Raw genomic sequence first — 20,886 nt, 5'->3', positions numbered from 1 at the left:
GGCACTAGATAAGTGGGAAGAGAGGTGGTCCAAGAAAGGGACCGTCAGGAGAAGCACGCTTGGTATGACACCAGGAAGGCTGCAGGGAATAGAAGCATACCCTTTGCGTGAAGTCGCCAATGGGAACTATGTGCATGTCCCTTGGAGTAGGGGAGATTTAGCTGCTTTTACCACCTCCTTCCCCAAATTGCGGGAAAACCCAGTGGAGTGGTACAAGCAAGTCGAGAGATTTGTAAAAATCTCAAAGGTCCTATGGATAGATCTGAACACGCTGTTCGACATTGTAGTACCAGGAGATCTGTGGACAGCATGCAAGGTTAGCGCTGAGTGGCCCACAACGGAGCCGGAGAGAGATGCTAAGACTAATGGGCCGTCCGAGATTGTGATGGCAAAATTCGAGAGAGTGATGACTTGGCTGAAAGAGAAAGTGCCAATGCAAGACATAGATTGGGTCAGAATAGACCGAACCAGACAGGAACCCAAAGAGACCGTCCACGAATATTACGAGAGATTGCTGAAGGCGTTTAAACAGTATAGCGGCCTGGATGTAATGGATCCAAAAGACATAGGGCAATTCGTGTCCAAGTTCGTCCTGGGACTGAGACCGGATATTAGTTTAATGATTCAGCAACACTCGATTTGTTGGCAAAGTAAACCCCTAGACGAAATACTGAGGTATGCCAGGTACTGCTGTGATGAGATAGACTCCAAGGCTAAGAAACTAAAAGAAAAGTTGATGGTGGTACAGATGCAGGCAGCAGGAAAGGGGGGACAGCAGCAACAGCAGCAAGGAATAGGTACAGGAGGAAAGAAGCAGTACAGTCAGAACAAGGGCAATGAGGAGAGTTCCACCTTTAGACCCAGATTAGACATAGCTGCCTTGAAGAAAACGACTAGGTGCCACCAGTGTAACGAGGTGGGGCATTGGAAACGCGAGTGTCCCTACAATGTAGAGATAGGAGAGCAAGAGATAGAGGAGGAAGAGGTCCAGAGCGCGCCTACAAGAGGGGTGACGCCATACCAGGGAAAGGTGCTCAAAGGGGGGGGGGCTCCTCCCCGAGCCCAGTTCCCGCAACCTCCTCGAGTAGGGACTATGGGTAAGACCTATAGACAGATGCCCCTGTTTGTAGAAGGAGAAGAGTGCTATTATGTGGACCCATTAACCGGACAGAGAGTGGAAAGAGAAGACTGCACCCTCGGGGCAGCCTTGGAGGTGGACCAGAGGGGACCCTATGTCGAAGCAGAAGTAGCAGGGTGCCCCACGACATTTCTGGTGGACACAGGAGCCACTAGATCCACGATCAGATCAGCTGCAGTTCCAGACCTGCCCATGTCTGGAGAGACCATACAAGTGGTGGGGGTCGCAAACAGGAGAATAACCAGCCAATTGACAGAACCAGTACAGGTGAAAATAGGGAAGTACAGCGATGAGCACCAGTTTGTGGTTTGCGATTCAAGTCCTGTGTGTCTGCTAGGGAGAGACCTGTTGTGTAAATTGAATTGTACAATATACTGTACACCTCAGGGAGTGGAGGTATTGACCAATGATGATGACGCAGACTTCAAAGTTGCAAACTCAAGAATATGCGTGGAGCTGTACCCTACTTTAACAGTAGATGAGCTCCCCTGGGACTTGAGAGAGACAGTGGCACCAGAAGTATGGGACTTCACTGGGGAAGAGATTGGATTGGTCAAAGGGGTGGACCCAGTGAAAATTGTAGTGAAACCGCATGCTGAGTTCCCAAGAACACCCCAATATAAATTGACTCCAGAAACGATTGCAGGCATAAAACCCGTGATCGAGTCCATGATTAAACAGGGAATACTGAAAGAAATCGTGGGTAGTCCATGCAACTCCCCGATTATGGGTCTGCAGAAACCAAATGGGAAATTCCGGATAGTACAGGACCTTCGAAAGATTAATAACATAGTCGTTTCGTGTTGTCCAGTGGTACCGAATCCATCAGTGATACTGTTTCAGATTCCATTCCAAGCTGAGTGGTTCACTGTGATTGATCTTTGTCAGGCTTTCTTTTCGATCCCTCTGGACGAAGAAAGCCATTTTCTTTTCGCATTTAAGCTGGAAGGTCGCGTCCTAACATGGTGTCGTATTCCTCAGGGGTATACAGAGAGCCCATCGATCTTTAACCAGCTTTTGAAGAAAAATCTTGAAAGTCTAGTGCTGCCCCAGAAGTCAGTTCTGGTCCAGTACATAGACGACCTCCTTGTGGCGTCAGAAACAGAAGAAGCTTGCAGGGAGGACTCCATTGCTTTGTTAAATCACCTAGCTGCCAATGGGCACAAGGTGTCCCCGGGAAAATTGCAGTACTGCCTGACAGAAGTGCAGTACTTGGGACACAGAATAGAGAAAGGCAAACGAAAGGTGTCACCAGACAGGATAGAGGCGATCATGAAAATGAATGCGCCTAAGACACAGAGAGAGGTCAGGATGTTCCTAGGGATGGTGGGTTATTGCCGACAGTGGATCGCGAACTTTTCACTGAAAGCAAAGCCCTTGCAAAAACTGACGCACAAGGAGGTGAGCGATCCGGTACCATGGGACAAAGACTGTTTGATGGCATTCCTACAGCTGCGAGAGGACCTGTGTCGTGCTCCGGCATTGGGAATGCCTGATTACAATAAACCATTTTTGCTTTACTGTTGTGAGAGAGAAGGTTGCGCATTGTCTGTGTTAGTCCAAATCCATGGGAATGCCCGTAGACCAGTTGCTTATTTCTCGGCTACTTTAGACCCAGTAGCCGCAGCGTTGCCCGGATGTCTCAAATCCGTTGCTGCAACGGGTGTCAGCATTGAGAGATGTGAAAATATCGTCATGGGGCACCCGTTAGAGGTGTGCGTGCCCCATTCCGTTGAACTGTTGATGACCAGGACCAAAACACAGCATCTGACCAACAGCAGGCTCACGCGCTATGAGCAAGTTATTCTTGCTGCAGAGAATGTGACCCTCAAGAGATGCTCTGTTTTGAACCCTGCCACCTTGATGCCACTCCCAAATGATATCGAGGATGATGATGAATGTACAGACCATGACTGCCTCGATGTGACTGAACTATGCACCAAACCCAGACCCGACATCGTAGATGAGCCACTGACCGACCCAGACGAAATTTTCTTTGTCGATGGCTCATGTGTAAGAGACGAAGTTGGGCAGTTGAGAGCAGCTTATGCTGTTTGTACAATTACTGGAGTTGTGGAAGCTGGGTGCCTGGAAGGAGTACACTCCGCTCAGGTAGCCGAGATTATTGCCTTGACACGTGCTTGCTTGGCAAGCAATCAAATTCGAGTCACCATATACACCGACAGCCAATATGGTTATGGGGTGGTTCATGATTACGGGCAGTTATGGTCTCAAAGAGGGTTCATGACCTCTTCAGGCTCTCCCATTCGCAATGGAGAGTTTGTGCGCCTGTTGTTAGAGGCGTTGCAATGCCCAGCAGGTATCGCAGTTGTAAAGTGCACCGCACATACCAGAAATGAGGACTTCGTTTCGAAAGGCAATAGATATGCTGATGAAGTTGCGCGGTATTGCGCGGAGCAAGGGTACTCTTTCACAGAGGTGGAAGTGGGTGGAATAAATGTAAGGACTGAATTAGCCATGATATTGGAAACTGTTGATACTTGGGATGAACTGTCAAACATGCAAGAAAATGCTCCTGATTTTGAAAAAGAAACATGGGAAAAGGCAGGATGTGTAATGGGTGAGTCCCATTTTTGGGTCTCAGCAGACGGCAGAGCAGTGTTGCCCAATGAGATGGTGAGTCCAATGGCCAGACTCATACATGGTCCCGTACACCTAGGGAGAGACGCTATGCTGAGAGTGTTTAGACAGACTTGGTACAATCCTAAGTTTAGAATAGCAGCAGAAGCAGTGTGCCAGCGTTGTGTGACCTGTCAGCAGCTGAACGTAGGGAAAAGAACACCAGTTGCACTGAGTCACATAGGAAGGTCTGGAGGTCCATTCAATCGAATGCAGATAGATTTCATTGAAATGCCGAGGTGCAACCGCCTCCGCTATGTCCTGGTGGTTGTTTGTGTATTCTCCAGATGGGTTGAGGCATACCCTACACGTAGGTGCGACACCCTCACAGTGGCTAAGTTACTGCTTAGGGAACTCATTCCGCGCTTCGGGGTGCCGGCCTCTTTGGAATCAGATAGGGGAACGCATTTCAACCGCGAGCTTGTGAAGATGATTTGTGCAGCTCTGAATATCGATCAGAAGTTGCATTGTAGTTACCGACCAGAAGCCTCAGGAATTGTGGAGCAGATCAATGGCACGATCAAAGCCCGAATTGCAAAAGTGTGCTCCTCAACGACCCTGAGTTGGCCTGACGCCCTGCCATTGGTCCTCATGAGCCTTCGTAGTACCCCAGACAGAAGAACGGGGTTGTCACCACATGAGGTGTTAATGGGGAGAGCAATGAGGCTGCCATCTGTCCCAACGACTGCACTGTTAAATATCACAGATGATATGATCCTGGACTATTGTAAGGGGCTGTCTGACGCCATTCGTTCTGTGTCCCTTCAGGTGCAGGCTGCCGAGGTTCCATCGTGCCAGGGCCCGTGCCATGACCTGTACCCTGGGGACTGGGTCCTGGTGAAAAAACATGTGAGAAGAAGCTGCTTGGATGTTCGTTGGCGTGGGCCCTTCCAGATCATCCTGATCGCGAATACGGCTGTGAAGGTGGGAGGCCTGCCCAATTGGATCCACGCATCACATACGCGAAGGGTTCCAGCACCTCGGGAAGAAACAGCTCCTCTCTCGGATAGACATCCAGCAGAGGACCGAGAAGCCATAGAGGGGGCTAGCCAAGCTGAAGAGGTGCCAGCGGAAGCAGGGAACGAGTCTGACCAAGCTGAGGACGGTCAGTACAACAGCGAAACAGACGACGCTACAGAAGGAGAAAGTAGCTGGGAGTACGAGTCAGACACTGACAGGTCTGACAGAGAGCGAGAACAGACAAGAAGGAGAAGGAGTAGAAGGGCACGTGGAGAAGCTAATTGGCCGCAAAGAAGGAGCTCTAGCCTGAGGTCAACTCCAGAGGTAACCCTTCCTCCGATATCAGAAGACTCAGACCCGGAAGAAGGTGCTCAGGGCGCTGAAGCACCGGACCGAAGAAGGTCAAGAAGAGTGCGTGTGCCTAACAGAAGATACTCCACCCCTGAGTGGACATATCTGGCGACAAATGTCTGTGAAACAGGAGACAGGGAGGATCCGAGCGGTGGTGGTGTCCAGTTCTGAGCCCATCGTCACCGTGGAAATACGACTGTTGGTACCCGGAGTCGAACAAGAAGGGTCACTAACATTCATGCTCCCCAGACCTCCCCGCCTCAGCAAGTTAAAGCACATGTTTCTCTCAGAATTGCAATTCCCCGACTTTGGTACAACGATAACAGCCCATGAAGAGCACAATCTTCGTTTGGAAATACTGAACTTTGCTATCGAAGCTGCAGGTACAAACCTGATAGTAGATGCTTAATGGACTTTGTAAATAAAGCGAGCAGACAAAGAAGATTACCTAGCGCCCAGGAAGCAGAGAATATTAGGGAACTTCCCTTGAGTTGATGGAGAAGGGCTAGGGTTATCTTTATTGGACTGTTAAAGGACTTTTGCGAAGAAGGTTGTCAGCTTCCAGTTGTGTGATTCTAAAAGACAAAAGGGAGTAAAAAGAGACTGTAAAGGAACGAGAAGAAAAGAACTTTTTGCTAAGATAAGAGAGAGCCATATTGTCTGACGAAATGGAAGCCGGCACCCAGAACCGCAGAGCTAAATGTATAATAGGTACACTAATAGTAGGAGTGATAATATTGATAGCTTTAGTGGTAACAATTTCTTATGTAAAGGGACATGAGGAAGAGGCGAAGGTAACTGATGTGAAATCTGTAGAAACGCTTACACCCACTGTTGCTGGTGAGAAAAGGGAAAACACTCAAGAGAAAGCGTTATTAGCTGCAGAAGCCCGCAGATTACACGTAGATGAGTCCCAAGGAGACTTTAGGTCAAATGCTTATGCTAAACTCTTATATGAATACGTGGATGCCATGGAGGTTAAGGACTGTTACGTCTGCATGCAGTTGCCGGCGTCTGTAGATGAAGGCATTAGATATCATCACCTCCCGCTGACATATGGCATTACATGTAGCTTATTGCTTAGTATATTTTATGAGAGAGATAGTTTTGAATACTATTTCTCCAACTATGATTCAGTGTTGCCAGAAGTCCCAAATTATAAGCAGATGAACAAATGGGACTACTGGAAGAGTGAAGACAGATTGGCCAAGTTCTTCATTCCTTGGATTACCTTAGATACTTCACATGCCCGTAGAAATAACCTGACATGCAAGGTGTCAGAAGTCGAGAAGAAGTTCATAGGGCAGGTGGATGATCGTTACAGGAGACAAAAGATTTTGAAAAAATCAGGACAATGGAAAACAGATTGGACCGAGGAAGAAAAGGCACACAAGAGAAAGGGTAGTAGTGGTCCAATAGCTTTAGATAAGACGCAGAGAGGAAAGCTATGTCTTCACCGAGCCAAAACGTATTATGAAAATGTATACGTGGGAGAAGTCAGTTGTGAACATGCTTTCAATATAGAGTACTATACTAAAGATTTCCTGAAGGGAATGCAAGTGATTCCAAATGTGTATTTTGTATGTGGAAGAAATGCCTACGTGAGACTACCTGACAACTGGTATGGATCATGTTACCTAGCAATTGTCTTCCCCAAAATATATCATGCACAAGACTTAGTGATCATCGAGGGCAAGACATCATCGAGGGGAAGGAGAGATATAGGAGATGCAGAAATGGTTGGAGATGTCTTTGGAGCTATGTTCCCTCTTTTGGGACTAATCCTTAATGATGTTAAAATTAGACGACTGGCAACAGTCGTCGACAGGTTGTCTGCCAGCACTGCTCAGTCCTTAATGCTGGTAGAAGGAGAGATGCAATCGATAAGGGCTATGGTTCTTCAGAACCGTCTTGCGTTAGACGTCCTACTAGCAAAAGAGGGCGGAGTCTGTAAGGCTTTGAAGGTCCAGGAATGTTGTACTTACATTCCAGACAATTCGAAGCCCCTTGAGAAAGTTATTAGAAACATAACTGATATTCACAAGGAGATCGAAGACTTGAGTAGAGAAAATGTCTGGGAAAAGGTGGGCCACGGAATGAGTGAAGTTGGAGGGTGGATTTCCACCTTAGGCAAAAGCTTTGTGTGGTATATACTAAAACCTATCATCATAATATTGATCTGTGGGATCATCTTGTGGGGATTGGTGAGGGTATTCAAATGGTACAGAGCAAGAAGGTCAGAAAGGGCCCAAAGAGAGCAGCTGCAGAGATTGGCTGCCATACAAGATAATCAGTACAGGAGTCTGAGGGCTCTGGAAGCGCAGAGACAAGTTATGCTAGCAATAACTGCAGTTTAAATGTTAGTGATGACCCCGAGAGGTCATCAAAGGGGGGAACTGAGAGAGCGCAACTGACCTAAATGTATGAGTGCATCACACTTACCTGTAGTAAGCACAAATCATGAGGAGAAATGCCATGAGTGCTAGTAGTATCTGCAATTATATTCTGAATGTATAGCTAATGTAGAGATTTAAGTAGAAGTGGAACTAATACAGAAATGTGTGACACTATATGATTTTATTAGATGTGATTATTCCTGAATCCATGTCGTGTAGCTGCTAAAATGTAAGATGGCATGTGGTTAAACGCAGAATGTGGTAGGCCTCAGGGCCAGAGCTAGAAGGGAAGGGGAAGGTGTTTCTTTTCACGACATAGATTGAACTAATGTTTTGGCTATTGCATTAATGGGCCATGATTTATAGATGTGTTTACTGAATAATAGAATAAGAGTATTAACATGCTTTAATTAATGAAGAAGTTGAATGCTATAATCATTATGAGAAATGCTGTAGGCCTGAAATGTTTTAACATTGATTTACACGTACCTGTCTGGGCCAAGAAATGTTGCGAACCTTTTTGGAAGTCTATGAGAGTTGGGATCTTGGCTGCAGATGTCTGTCTGCAAGAGAAAAGGGGGAATCCAATTATAAATAAAATGAATAGAGGTCTGTTCAGTAGACGGCCCAGACATGGAGGAGGGTTCTGGAATGTTTAAGGGGTATCAGCGGGCCGGAGAAGAGTCTGAGAAGCAAGGTCAACTCCAACGTATGAGGCCCAATACAAAGCAGCATGGAAAAAGCCAGAAGCTACACCACGTGAGGGGCGTCTCACGAGGGGCGTCTCAAATGTTGTTGACTGTTTTGTATTAGGGACAGCACCCCTGGGTGGAGTTAGAGCAGATACCTGAGGACCCTTTAGAGAGCGGATGGGTAGGCAGAGAGGGGTCATGACTGGAGAACTATAGGTTTTCACCAAGAGACTTAGAGTGAGTGACTTCCCTTGGGGGTCATTCACTGCTGACACCTTTGTTAGGTTGGGATTTGGTTAAGTAGGGATACCATCTAGAGCAGGGTAGGGACAGCCTAACCTGTGTGTTTTCCTCCAACTTAAATGAAGGAGAGATATGCGTCAATGCTGATAGCTTTATTATTCTTAGAACTTGTGTTAGTAATTTCCGTTGCTCGTCTGAGGGCTTTCAGAGAGCACATGTATGTAGTTGGACCTGTGTATCTCGTGAATCTCATTCTGAGATGCCTGTATTTGCAGCTTATCCTATCCTTACAATAAACTTTTGAAAGCTAGAAGTTGTTTGTGATCTTTTGGAGCGGGGTCCTTTATTGGGTGAACTAGCTTGGTAACAGAGGCACTTTCTTCCTTCAATGACAGGCAACAAAGGTTCAGTCGACCAGATCGGGGTTTAGATCAATAGTGATAAGGTATCGATCAAAATCTCGCCCTTCCACATGTCTAATTTAAAGGAAAAATTTGAGGCTCACATATAAGCTACACCTTTCTCTTTGTTATGTTTCTGTGTCATCCTCTCAGCAAAACTGAGGTCTCACTGAAAAGTAATTGATCCTTGCCATGACTATGCTGCTTGATATATGCTCTATCTTTAGCTGCTTAAAGTCGTAGCTGATACAGTGGGATCAATAATTTCTGTCGCAGGAATAGCAGTATGATAGATGCGTGGTATCCTCCTCATTCTGATAAGTTTATTCAATGTACTATTCAGCTTGGTACAGAGAGTTGGTGTACCTCTGGAATGTATGATGTTACTACGCGATCATGTTGATCACGGTATGTTACAACGCAGGATTTACAACGAAAGTTGTTTCAACGACTTGCGCTGGAGGACGCTGGACTTAGGGATAGTACGATTTACTATTCCAACACCAGTCTACATACAGTAGGGAAGGTGTTGGAATAGTAAACCATACTATTCCTTAGCTTACAGCGCCATCAAGCGCAAGTCATTGAAACGACTTCCATTGTAAAACCTGCGTTGTAAACCTACCGCGGTGAAACTCCCGCATTGTAAAGGTCATCTCCCGTACCTCTGTTAATGCAATCTTATGGTGAATTGTATCCTTGTGATCCTTTTACCCCTTTTGCTCCTTTGTTGAGATCCCTCTTTGGTTCTTTCTTAAACCAATGGAGGATAATAAAGACATATGCGGAGTGGAGTTAAATAAGGTAGAAATGTTGTATGGGAGAATTGCTCTGCATAGTCTATAAGGAACAGTATATGCTGATACATTCTCCATACATTATAAATAAAGCCATGTAAAGGATGAAATGAAGTTCAGAATGAAATGAAAGAGTTTAATGATTCATGCCTAAGAGTGTCAAGAGCAGTGAGTCTGGACATAGGTTGCTGGTTTGTAATGATCACATGAAGCGTAGATGAATTCCATTGACTTTTGCTGGAAATGGAATTAGATATTGAATTAGGTTAGATTTATTATAATTAAATTAGATATTAAATCTCACACTTTAACAGAATTCTTTCAGTCTTACACTATTTTCACCTAACAGTGCTCCTCAACGACGGACATTAGTTGAGGATCACTAGAATCCCAGCACTACCAGCTCATAGTCCTATCATGTGAACTGACAAAAGCAGCACAGGTTTTCACAAAAGCGCTGGCAGTTGTGGGAAATTCCCCTACTAGAATGGCTTGCTGGTATTGTCTCTGGCACAGGGCAATACCACTTGCAGGGCACTTTGCACATCCTCCACGGCGTGGTCTATACAATCAAGGTCCAGAAATCCTGCTCACTAGCACAAACAAACTAACTTATTAGAAGACATGCACGACATTCCCTGCATGAAGGGTGTTCCCTGCCTCACAGGATCACCAATAGTTGGGAATTGATTCAGATCCCAGTCCTTATTCTTATGCCTGCTATGCATGATGCCCTTGTGCATCCTTTTGGTGTCCAGGCTAGATAGCAGATAAGGTTGTTCTTTCGGTCATCCTGGTGCAGGCTACCACGGCCGCTTACACCTCTTTGCATTTGCGAGTGCACACCTGTGTGGTTTCATGGCGGGTGCCTCTGGTCTTCATTGGAGCAGTACAGAACATATCTGTGGCGGAACTGCATGTGGTCAATCTTGCTATGAAGGCATGCCTACATTCCATTTCTGGGAGCACCATGGGAGCACCATTTAGGTTATGTCCTAGAGCACCACCTCTGCCACTGTATCAATAGGCAGGTCAGTGTGGAGTCCTGGACCCTGGAGTTACGAAGAAATTTGCCTGTGACAGTTGGCTTTGCTGGTGGTGCCACACCTTGCAGGCTTCCTTACCATGAGAGTGGATGCTCTGAGGAATTTCTCCTTGAAGGATCATTAGCAGAAGTGACACACTGAAGTTAAATGATGTCCTTAATTTAATGATGTGCCTAAGCACTTCTCTTCACCACAGCCCTTAAGAGGAAGTGTCCTCAGTTATTTTGCCATACACTTACCTCAGAATATTTCCCTAGGGTTGTACTTAAGGTTTGGCTTGCCATAGGGACTGCTATATGACTTTCTACTAATTCTGATTTTGTCAAAGGCACTGCAGAAGGTGCATGAAGAACAAGCCCAGCAGATTCTGATCACCCCAAAATGGATGGTAAGGACATGGTACTCCTTTCTGTTGGAATTTAGCATCTGTCCTCCTTCCCACTCTCTCTCAGGACGGATCTGCTCTTGCAGCAGAATGGTCTGGCCTTCTGCACCAACCCTAAGCCACAGTGGCTGCATGCATGGATTTTTTGTGCCAATGAAGTTGTGGGCATCACCTATGCAACTATGAACACCACTGCAAAATCTATCTATGTGAGATACTATAACAGATTTGTTTGGTAATGTTATCCACAGGGCTTGACCACATTTTGGTCATGCCTTTCCAATGTTTTTTGTTTAACACTGTCTCTGGCCCAGTCTAGCCTACCATTGGCTACCATAAAAGGCTTTCTGGATACTCTCTCTTACATTTTTTGCCTTCCTGAAAAGCCATTCTTTTTTTAGAGTCACCGTAAGAGCTGCGTTTTCGGAAACGTTTGTTTACATGTTCCCTCCCGCTATTAATTTGTCCTCAATGTGATCTGAAAGGGTAATGACTTTTCTAATCAAATTTAGATCAGGTTCCCAGTTCTTACATTGAGAAATGTTGGGTTTGCGGCATTGGCAGCAACTCATGGGATTGAAGAACTTCAGGCCCTCTTAGTTTGATCCAGTATTCTACCTGGATACATTAGTTCTTGGCATCGGTCCACATGTCCTACCACAATTGATATCTGTTTTTCACATTGGACAGTCCATCACTCTGTCATCTTTCTTTCCTCTACCTCATAATACCAATGAGAGGTCGTGGTAGCTTAGTCTGGACCCCAGGCATGCAGTGTCCCTTACACTAAAAACAACTGACAAGACAGAGTGAATGATCATTTGTGTGTTGACTTTGCAAGAGCCAAGAAACTCAAGATAACGATGAAATACACAATCTCATATTGGGTCATTTACTGTATCAAAATCTTTAATTCCTTGACCAAGAAAGACTCACCGAGGGCTTTTTATGCCTCCCTTACTAAGGTGATAGCAGCTTCTACTGCTCTCATCAAAAGCATGCCAATAGCTTCAGGTTAGCCACATGGCCATCCTTGCATTAATTTGAAATGTACTGCTGCCTTAAATTTCAAGCACACAGTGACAGGCAGTTTGACTGGACTGTGTAGCAGAATTTCCTTCGATACACAGCCCTACGTAAGTCCACCTCACAGAGAGTATTGCTTTAGGACTCATTCTTGAGGCAAATAATGTTACAGGAAGTTGTATCTATCAAAAGAAAAAGTTACTTACCATCAATTTAATCGGTCTTGTGGATTCATAATGTTCCAGCAGGTTCCTCAGTGCTCTTGCTGCTCCCCTAATGAGTTAGTGTTGGGAATGCTAAGGCCACATGTTATGCCAACATGTTTTAATCTGTCATTGTCTTTGTTGCTGTCTTGGTTCCTCTCTGCATTGCTTAATGGTGACCAGAAAAAGCACTAGGAACTAACACCAGCTCACCATTTCCTACCTAATGGACTCAAGTGTTGTCAATTCTTGTTAGTGGAATGACAACTGAAGCTGTATGGTGCCATCTGGTGATGCTGGAGAGTCCTAGTCTGGCACTTGGATGATACTTATAAATGCAGATTCTGTTAAAAGATTATGTATCCACCAGTCCTGATGTCACCAAAAGTGATTATATATTTATTCAGGGCTTCACATCTGAAGTTATTCCTGCAAACTGCACTAGTTCATCCTGAGTTGACAATGAAGACTTTGATCATGATTTTCAAAAAGTTCTACCATCTACATAGCAGTTTCTGAGCCCTGTCAAGGGCCCTGACTGTCTCCTCTTATCCACTGAGTAAACAGAGGCCTCTTCATTGCAGACTTTATATTCTGTAAATGTTCAAGATATGGTCAATATGGCAGTGTAGAGAACAATCCAGTCTTGGGCATCCCTTAAGCAACCTTTTTTGATGCAGTGGGGCAGGAGATCGAGAAAATGTATACTAGAGGCTCATATGCACAACTTCTGCAGCTTATCAAACAAACCACAGTATCTTCTAGATTTGTTTACTGTGTCAGATTAATATAATTTTTCTAGCGCAAGCAACACATGGAGGCTGATGGTCTACCATCCCATCAAGTATGGCAATTAAAACAACGTATGGTCTAATGAGTGAAAGTAAGTGGACCGACATGTCTCACTGTTATTTTGTCCATATGTTACCCTCCAAAAGATACCGATAATGAATTTCTTTCAGAGGGTAAGGGGGATCATTAAGCAAAGGTTAATTTTCCCACGCTTCACAGGCGCCTGCAGATCCTATGAGTTGTGGTACTGTGTATATGAAAGTGAATGCCGATATAAAACTATAGGTCTGGTTCCTCTCAGACATCACTTTTTATGCTGGTGCTTTTGCATCCATCAATACTGCCAGGTGTCATGTATGGGTGTGGTCCTCGAAAGAGGAATGAGTCGAATGAGCATCACTGTTAATATTGAACCCTCTCTGGTGCAAAGCTGTTTGGACCCCACCTGGAAGAACTTATAAACAGGACTTTCTAGCCTTGTTGCTCAATCCTTGGTGAAAAATACTATGAGATATCTTCCCTGAATACGACAGATTCCAGAAAACAGACATTTTGGATTCATCGTTCTTTTAAGTACTATTGAGCAAGGAAGGGATGGCTCCTTCTTTAAATTAACGGAGCTTGCAGACAGTCAGTGAGCTTTCCTGATATTTGCCTTGAAGTTGTTCAGTCAATGCTTGTCAGGCTGAGAAGCCATGTCAGTGTCTTTAATGAGGCATCAGAGGCAAACCTGTTATTTCACCTAGCAGGCCTGGTCTTTACACTTCAAATATATTCTCTGAAAGTATAATTCCTCCTAGCAAAGAAGGAATCGCTTCAAGACCAGCTTTGCAGGAAGAATTACTCACCAAGGATCTTTTTCCTTGACCCAAGACATTTCATTCACTATCCAGAATGGTCAGGGTCCCCGGGGTGGCTAATTTGGGTCAGAATGAAACATTTTGATTCGAGCAGTCTGGGTTTTGGAGTTGGTTTAGGCTAGATATCTTGATACTATTTTGGACCAGGGGCCTATGGTATGATTTCCCTTCTTCTCCTTAATCTTCCGTGTACTGCTGAAGATACAAGGAGAACATGCCAAAGTCCAGTTGGTAATCTTATTTTTGCCATTTTGCCCCTAGTTGGTTCCTGCCTCTATGCAGGATGGTTTAAACAGACCTGTGGCCATTACCAGTATGCATGTCACCCTTCAGTTACCTTCCCATACCCAACCGTCTTTCATGATCTTCATATGTCGGTTAAAGGGTTATGCCTCAAGCGTTAGAGGTGTTCTTGAAAAAGTCAATTTTTATTCAACAATTTAGTACCCATACAACACTGGGGGCTGATTCTCACCAGTAGCTTTTGAAATGTTTCAAAAGATCCCGGTGAAAGGGTCTCCAACATAGGTGTGGTGACCATTTCAAAGTTCTAAATTTCCTCAGGCATGGAATCCTGTCGTGGTTGTCCATGTCGTCTTTACACTTTCAAATGCTGCCATTAGGGCATTTTTGAATTTCTGGGATTAGGGTCTTGTATATCAACTGCTCAACAAAATTGCCTTTTGACATAGGTCTGCTGTCAGTGAACCTGTCTTTGGTCAAGCATGCTTTCAATGCCCCTACTCTCAGGGTAGAATCTCTTTTCACACTTTGACAATAAGCCAGGTGAATAGCCAGGAGTGTTTTATTCAAGTTATTGGTTTCTTTTGAGCTGCAATTCAGTATTGTTCCATAATAGGAAAGGCAGCATATTTGGCACAACTCCAGCAGTGCCTTCTCTAAAATTTAAAATGCTGTTAATTGGCAACCCTAGCACTTGATCTTTTTTTTTTATTTCCTGTTGCAAAGTATCTGCTGGGGTTTATCAGTACACAGCACCTGGAACAGAAGTGTATTACATCTTTATGTTGCTATATTATGTAATTTTATCTTAATAAAGACATTGAGTGAGTGTTTAATCGTCTTCCCAGTTTTAGCTTTGGTATGAATATATGTAGTGCAATACGAACTATGATGTGCAAAATAGAAGAATATCATAGGTCTCTAAATTGGAATCAAAGATGTAACTGTGTCATGCAATGACTCTTTGTTTCCTTGTACACAGGAAGTCAATTTCTTTGTTTTCTACTTCCCCAATGATGAATAGGCAGGTGGCCAGATGCCATGCCATAGATTAGTACTTGACGATCCTGTTTTTCTTACACAGTATCCTACTCCAGAGTGTCTGGTGCACCATGTTTCCGCCGGCAAGGTCAACCCTATTTTCCCTCTTTGACCCACCTGGTTTGAGAGCCAAGGAGGATTGAGGCATTAAAAAAATGAATGTTCTCTATGACTAGCTTAGGCTTGAGGTACATTCATGCTCTTTGTCTACTAGGCCGCTATTCACATACACTTTGGAACATGGGCAAAGAGATTTTGCTGCGGACCCTAGAAAAATTATAGCTTCTTTGACTCAAAACTGTACAAGATGGTCACGATGCACCCAAATATGTGATCCATGTTGGTTAGAATACCATTGATTGGCGGCTGGGGTGGATGGACAGTACTAGTGTGGTGCTCTGTCACCATGCATCGGTGCAGTGGCCAGGAAAAAAGATCTGGCTAGTATCACGCTAGTCACCACAGGCATCAGTCCACCCAGTCCCCTTAACCTACAGAAATAGCCTCCAAGCCACTTTAGATTGCCTTTAGTGGTGCACAACTACCTATGGAGGCAGGATGTAGCACTTTCTGTCTGGGTGGCAATCCATCGCATCTGATAGATGGGTCTTCCAAAACGTTCAGCATGGTTATGGCCTACTGTTTCTATCTGCCCTGCCAAATCTTCCTTCTACATCACAACAGCTTTCAGAGGAGCATCTATGCAGGTTCTAGCTCTGATTTCCAAAGTTGCTATTAGGAGCGTTTTGACCTCCGAATGAGGACTGGTTTTTAATCTCGATATTTGATAATGATGAAGAAGGATGGCGGGCTTTGTCCTATCTTAGGTCTCTGCCCTCTGAATACCGTCCTAAGAAAGGGCAAAATGAAAATGCTCAAGTTTGCCTAGGATCTGTTTACCTTAGTTACAGGTGACTGAATGGTGTTTGTAGACCTGCAGGATGTGTTTTTTAGATACCCATCCTGCAGATACACAGATGTTAGCTGCAGCTCAAGGTAGTTCAGACCATTTTCAGTTTGCCATGCTTCCTTTTGGCTTTACCAGCACCCCTGGGGTGATCAAAAAGTGACGGTGGTTACTGTTAGTTTTCCCCTATCTTGATGAGGTGTCATTGAAGGTGGCCTCATCCATACAGTCAGGGACCACTTCCAGACAATGGTGAGCCTCCTGACATTTTGGGATTTCTAAAAAAATTAACCAAAGTGACACCTGACTCCTTCACGGGGTCTAATTTTTGTGCAGAACAAAGAAAACTGACCTGCTGGGTCCCCCAGGGCTCTTCCCACTCACCCCTTTTTAATTTGTACATTTTACCTTTGATCCTGGCTTTGCGTAAAAGAGAGGTTATAGGTTTCAATGATGCCAATGATCTTCAGTTGGTGTTTAACATTGATTCATCTGCATCATCTGTTGTGAGTTTCCAATCTACAATGAACTTCATTAGTGATTGGATGAATGTAATTCAGCTCAAATTAAATCCTGACAAAACCAAGCTGATTCTCACTGGCGGGTCAGCCAACCCTTGGAATTCCAACGTCTGGCCTCTGTTATTGGGGAGTCCCCCACTCCCAGCTAGTTCTGTTAAAATTCTGGGAATTGTGATCAGTAATGATCTAACAATGAAGGCTCAGATCTGCTCAGTGGTCTCCGGATGTTTTCTTCATCTGCGACAAATTTGAAAAATCAGTAGATTCTTGTCCACAGAGGCCCTGACTCAAGTCGTCCTTGCCCTTTTAATCTCGCGTATAGACTACCCAAATTCTCTGTACGCTGGTATACCAGCATACCAATTGTATCCGCTGCAACTGGTCCAGAATCAAGCGGCTAGGATAATCTTTGGTCAGCCGAAACACCAACATGTGAGACCACTGCTGAAAAGCCTTCATTGGCTTCCCTTGTCCCAACACTGTCTATGTAAGCTAGGCTGCACCATCTATAAAGCTCTTTCAGGACGTAGTCCTGCCTTCAGCGCCTCAAAGTTACAGAAGCATATTCCCTCGCATGACCTACGCTCTTCTAATAAGAACGTGTTGTCCCCCAATCTCTTCAAACGAAAGAAACATGGGGGCCTTGGATTTATGACCTTGGCTCCTAAATTTGGGAAACTACTTTCTCCTGAACTGCATACGGCAAGCTCTTACACCAAATTCAGGAAATCACTTAAAACCTGGCTATTCTACCAGGCATATAACTGAACTCACTATTTTGAGACTGCAACGTCCTCTCTTTCAGCGCCAAGAATCCGCCTGGTGTACGTACGCTCAACAAATCACTTTTAACATAACATAACAATAACTGTTTTTGACAGACACTGAACAGGGCCTTCCTTCCATCACGGTGAGTCCAGGGCATTTGGGCTTTGACCCTGAAGTTTCAGCCTCAGTCGTGGATAACAGTGAGAGCAGTTCTGAAGTTCCTTGCTTGTTGGCCTCCTGCATCCTTGTTATTGAGGGCTCTATAGTGAAACCTGTAGTCTCAGTGGGCCCAGCACCACTGAAACCTGTTGGATGGTGTCCAGTTTTCAGACAAGACTGCACAAAACCTGCAGTTGTGGCTGTATGACCGTAAATGGACCAGCTGCAAATCCCTTACCCTCCCCCACACACAGCTGACAGTGAAGATGGATGCTTTACTGCTCAGTTCGAGGGGGTCATCTGGGAGATGTAGAGATCAGGGGACTCTCATCATTGGTGGAATCCTGCCTCTATTTCAATCGGCTGGATTTGGGCCATTCACTGGCCTCTGAAGGACTTTCTCCCGTCCATTAAGGGGAAGCTTGTAAAGTTCTCATGGACAACACTACTACCATGTGGTACTACATCAAACAAGGTGGAGTCGGTTCTTGGGTTCTGTACCAAGAGGTTTTGAGCCTCTGCAGTTTGCTAGGGCATGAGTGCATCTACCTGAACATTAACCACCTGCTGGGACCTTTGAGTGCCAGGTTGAATTAGCTGAGCTTGTGCTGCTTGGCAGATAATGAATGGTATTTGCATCCCAAGTGACAGGGGACGCATTCTGACCATTGCTAGATCTTTTTGTTACCGTAGAGAATGTGCAATGTCAAAACATTTGTACATTGCTGGGAGATGCATTCTGGCTGGAGAGGAAGACATGACTCTTGTATGCCTTTCTGCCTCTGCCTCTCCTGCCTTGAGTTCTGAAGAACATCAGGAATCACTGGGTCCAAGTCATACTTGTGGCTCTGGATTAGGGCATGATACCCAAAACGGTAACTGGACATAATATCGACTACATAATATCGAATGGACAAAATATCGACGGAAAAATATCGACATTAACAAAATATCGACTATAGGAATATCGTTGAAAAAAATATCGACTGGAAAAATGACCCAAAAATATCGAATACAAAAATATCGACTTAAAAATATCGACTAGACAAAATATCGAAATATAGTGAAAGTAAAAAATATCGAGAAAATGTTAGAAAATATTGATTTTATAAAATAATATATATATAATATATAAATAAATAGTACCAAATGTTTAGGAGCGGGTTGTGGGTTTATAGGGGAATAGGGTGGGAAGTAATTTAATAATAATTAATTAGTTAATATATGTGTGGTAATTGTTTTAATTAGATTGTAATTGGTAATTAATTAATATTAATTAGTTAATTGTTTAATTGATTAATTAGCATATAATTTAATTGATTAATTGATTAATTGATTATTAATAATTAATATTTTTTAAAAAAAATTGTATATGATTTTCATTGATACATTGGTTATTAATTAATAATAATTAGTGATTCATTGTATTAATGTTTAGGAGCGGGTTGTGGGTTTATAGGGGAATAGGGTGGGAAGTAATTTAATAATAAATAATTAGTTAATATATGTGTGGTAATTGTTTTAATTTGATTGTAATTGGTAATTAATTAATATTAATTAGTTAATTGTTTAATAGATTAATTAGCATATTATTTAATTGATTAATTGATTAATTGATTATTATTAATTAATATTTTAACAAATATTTTGTATATGATTTTCATTGATACATTGGTTATTAATTAATAATAATTAGTGATTTATTGTATTAAGAATTAGTATATTATTTACATTTATTAATTGCTAACACATTAATTATAATTAGTTAATGATGTCATTAATATATTGCATATCATTTAAATAAATTAATTGGTAATTAATTTATAATAATGACTTAATTACATTAATTGTATACATTTAAATGTAATGTGTTAATTAATGTTGATGTTAATTAATTAATTGGAATTAAACAATATTAATTAATCTAAATTATTATTATAGGTAATGTGATAATATATTTTATAATAGTTTTTTGAAATATATTTGTTTTTTTATATATTTATGTTTAATGTTGTGTTCATTATTATTTATAGTGTTCTGGCTTAGTTTCATATTTTTTGTTATAGGTTAATTGTTTAGGGTTCAGGGTAATTTTGGTAGTCGTGAGTGAAGGTGTATTTAGTGGGATTTGGGAAATTTTTAAGTTTGTGGGTAAATGGGTATTTTTGAGGTTGAGGGTCAGTTTTCTGTTCTTGTGTAAAGGGCTATTTGTAGAGTTCAGGGTCAGTTTTCAGTTTGTGGGAAAAGGAGTATTTGTAGGGTTCAGGGTCAGTTTTCAGTTTGTGGGTGAAGGGCTATTTGTAGGGTTCAGGGTCAGTTTTCAGTTTGTGGGTAAAGGGGTATTTGTAGTGTTCAGGGTTAGTTTTCAGTTTGTGGGTAAAGGGGTATTTGTAGGGTTCTGGGTCAGTTTTCAGTTTGTTGGGAAAGGAGTATTTGTAGGGTTCAGGGTCAGTTTTCAGTTTGTGGGTGTAGGGGTATTTGTAGGGTTCAGGGTCAGTTTTCAGTTTGTTGGGAAAGGAGTATTTGTAGGGTTCAGGGTCAGTTTTCAGTTTGTGGTTGTAGGGGTATTTGTAGGGTTCAGGGTCAGTTTTCAGTTTGTGGGTAAAGGGGTATTTGTAGAGTTCAGGGTCAGTTTTCAGTTTGTGGGAAAAGGAGTATTTGTAGGGTTCAGGGTCAGTTTTCAGTTTGTGGGTGAAGGGCTATTTGTAGGGTTCAGGGTCAGTTTTCAGTTTGTGGGTAAAGGGGTATTTGTAGTGTTCAGGGTTAGTTTTCAGTTTGTGGGTAAAGGGGTATTTGTAGGGTTCTGGGTCAGTTTTCAGTTTGTTGGGAAAGGAGTATTTGTAGGGTTCAGGGTCAGTTTTCAGTTTGTGGGTGTAGGGGTATTTGTAGGGTTCAGGGTCAGTTTTCAGTTTGTTGGGAAAGGAGTATTTGTAGGGTTCAGGGTCAGTTTTCAGTTTGTGGTTGTAGGGGTATTTGTAGGGTTCAGGGTCAGTTTTCAGTTTGTGGGTAAAGGGGTATTTGTAGAGTTCAGGGTCAGTTTTCAGTTTGTGGTTGTAGGGGTATTTGTAGGGTTCTGGGTCAGTTTTCAGTTTGTGGGTAAAGGGGTATTTGTAGAGTTCAGGGTCAGTTTTCAGTTTGTTGGGAAAGGAGTATTTGTAGGGTTCAGGGTCAGTTTTCAGTTTGTTGGGAAAGGAGTATTTGTAGGGTTCAGGGTCAGTTTTTAGTTTGTGGGCAAAGGGGTATTTGTAGGGTTCAGGGTCAGTTTTCAGTTTGTGGGTAAAGGGGTATTTGTAGAGTTCAGGGTCAGTTTTCAGTTT

General features: G+C 43.3%; 1 protein-coding gene across 2 annotated transcripts in view; it reads left to right on the top strand.

The window, feature by feature from the left end:
• Positions 1–20,886, top strand: part of DOCK2 (dedicator of cytokinesis 2) — a 2,042,522-nt gene that overhangs the window by 1,396,844 nt on the left and 624,792 nt on the right. The window lies entirely within an intron of this gene.

Source organism: Lissotriton helveticus, chromosome 7 (genome assembly GCF_964261635.1).
Source record: "Lissotriton helveticus chromosome 7, aLisHel1.1, whole genome shotgun sequence".
Classification (NCBI taxonomy): domain Eukaryota; kingdom Metazoa; phylum Chordata; class Amphibia; order Caudata; family Salamandridae; genus Lissotriton; species Lissotriton helveticus.
The sequence above is the reverse complement of the archived record's forward strand: the minus strand, read 5'-3'. Positions and strand labels throughout refer to the sequence as shown.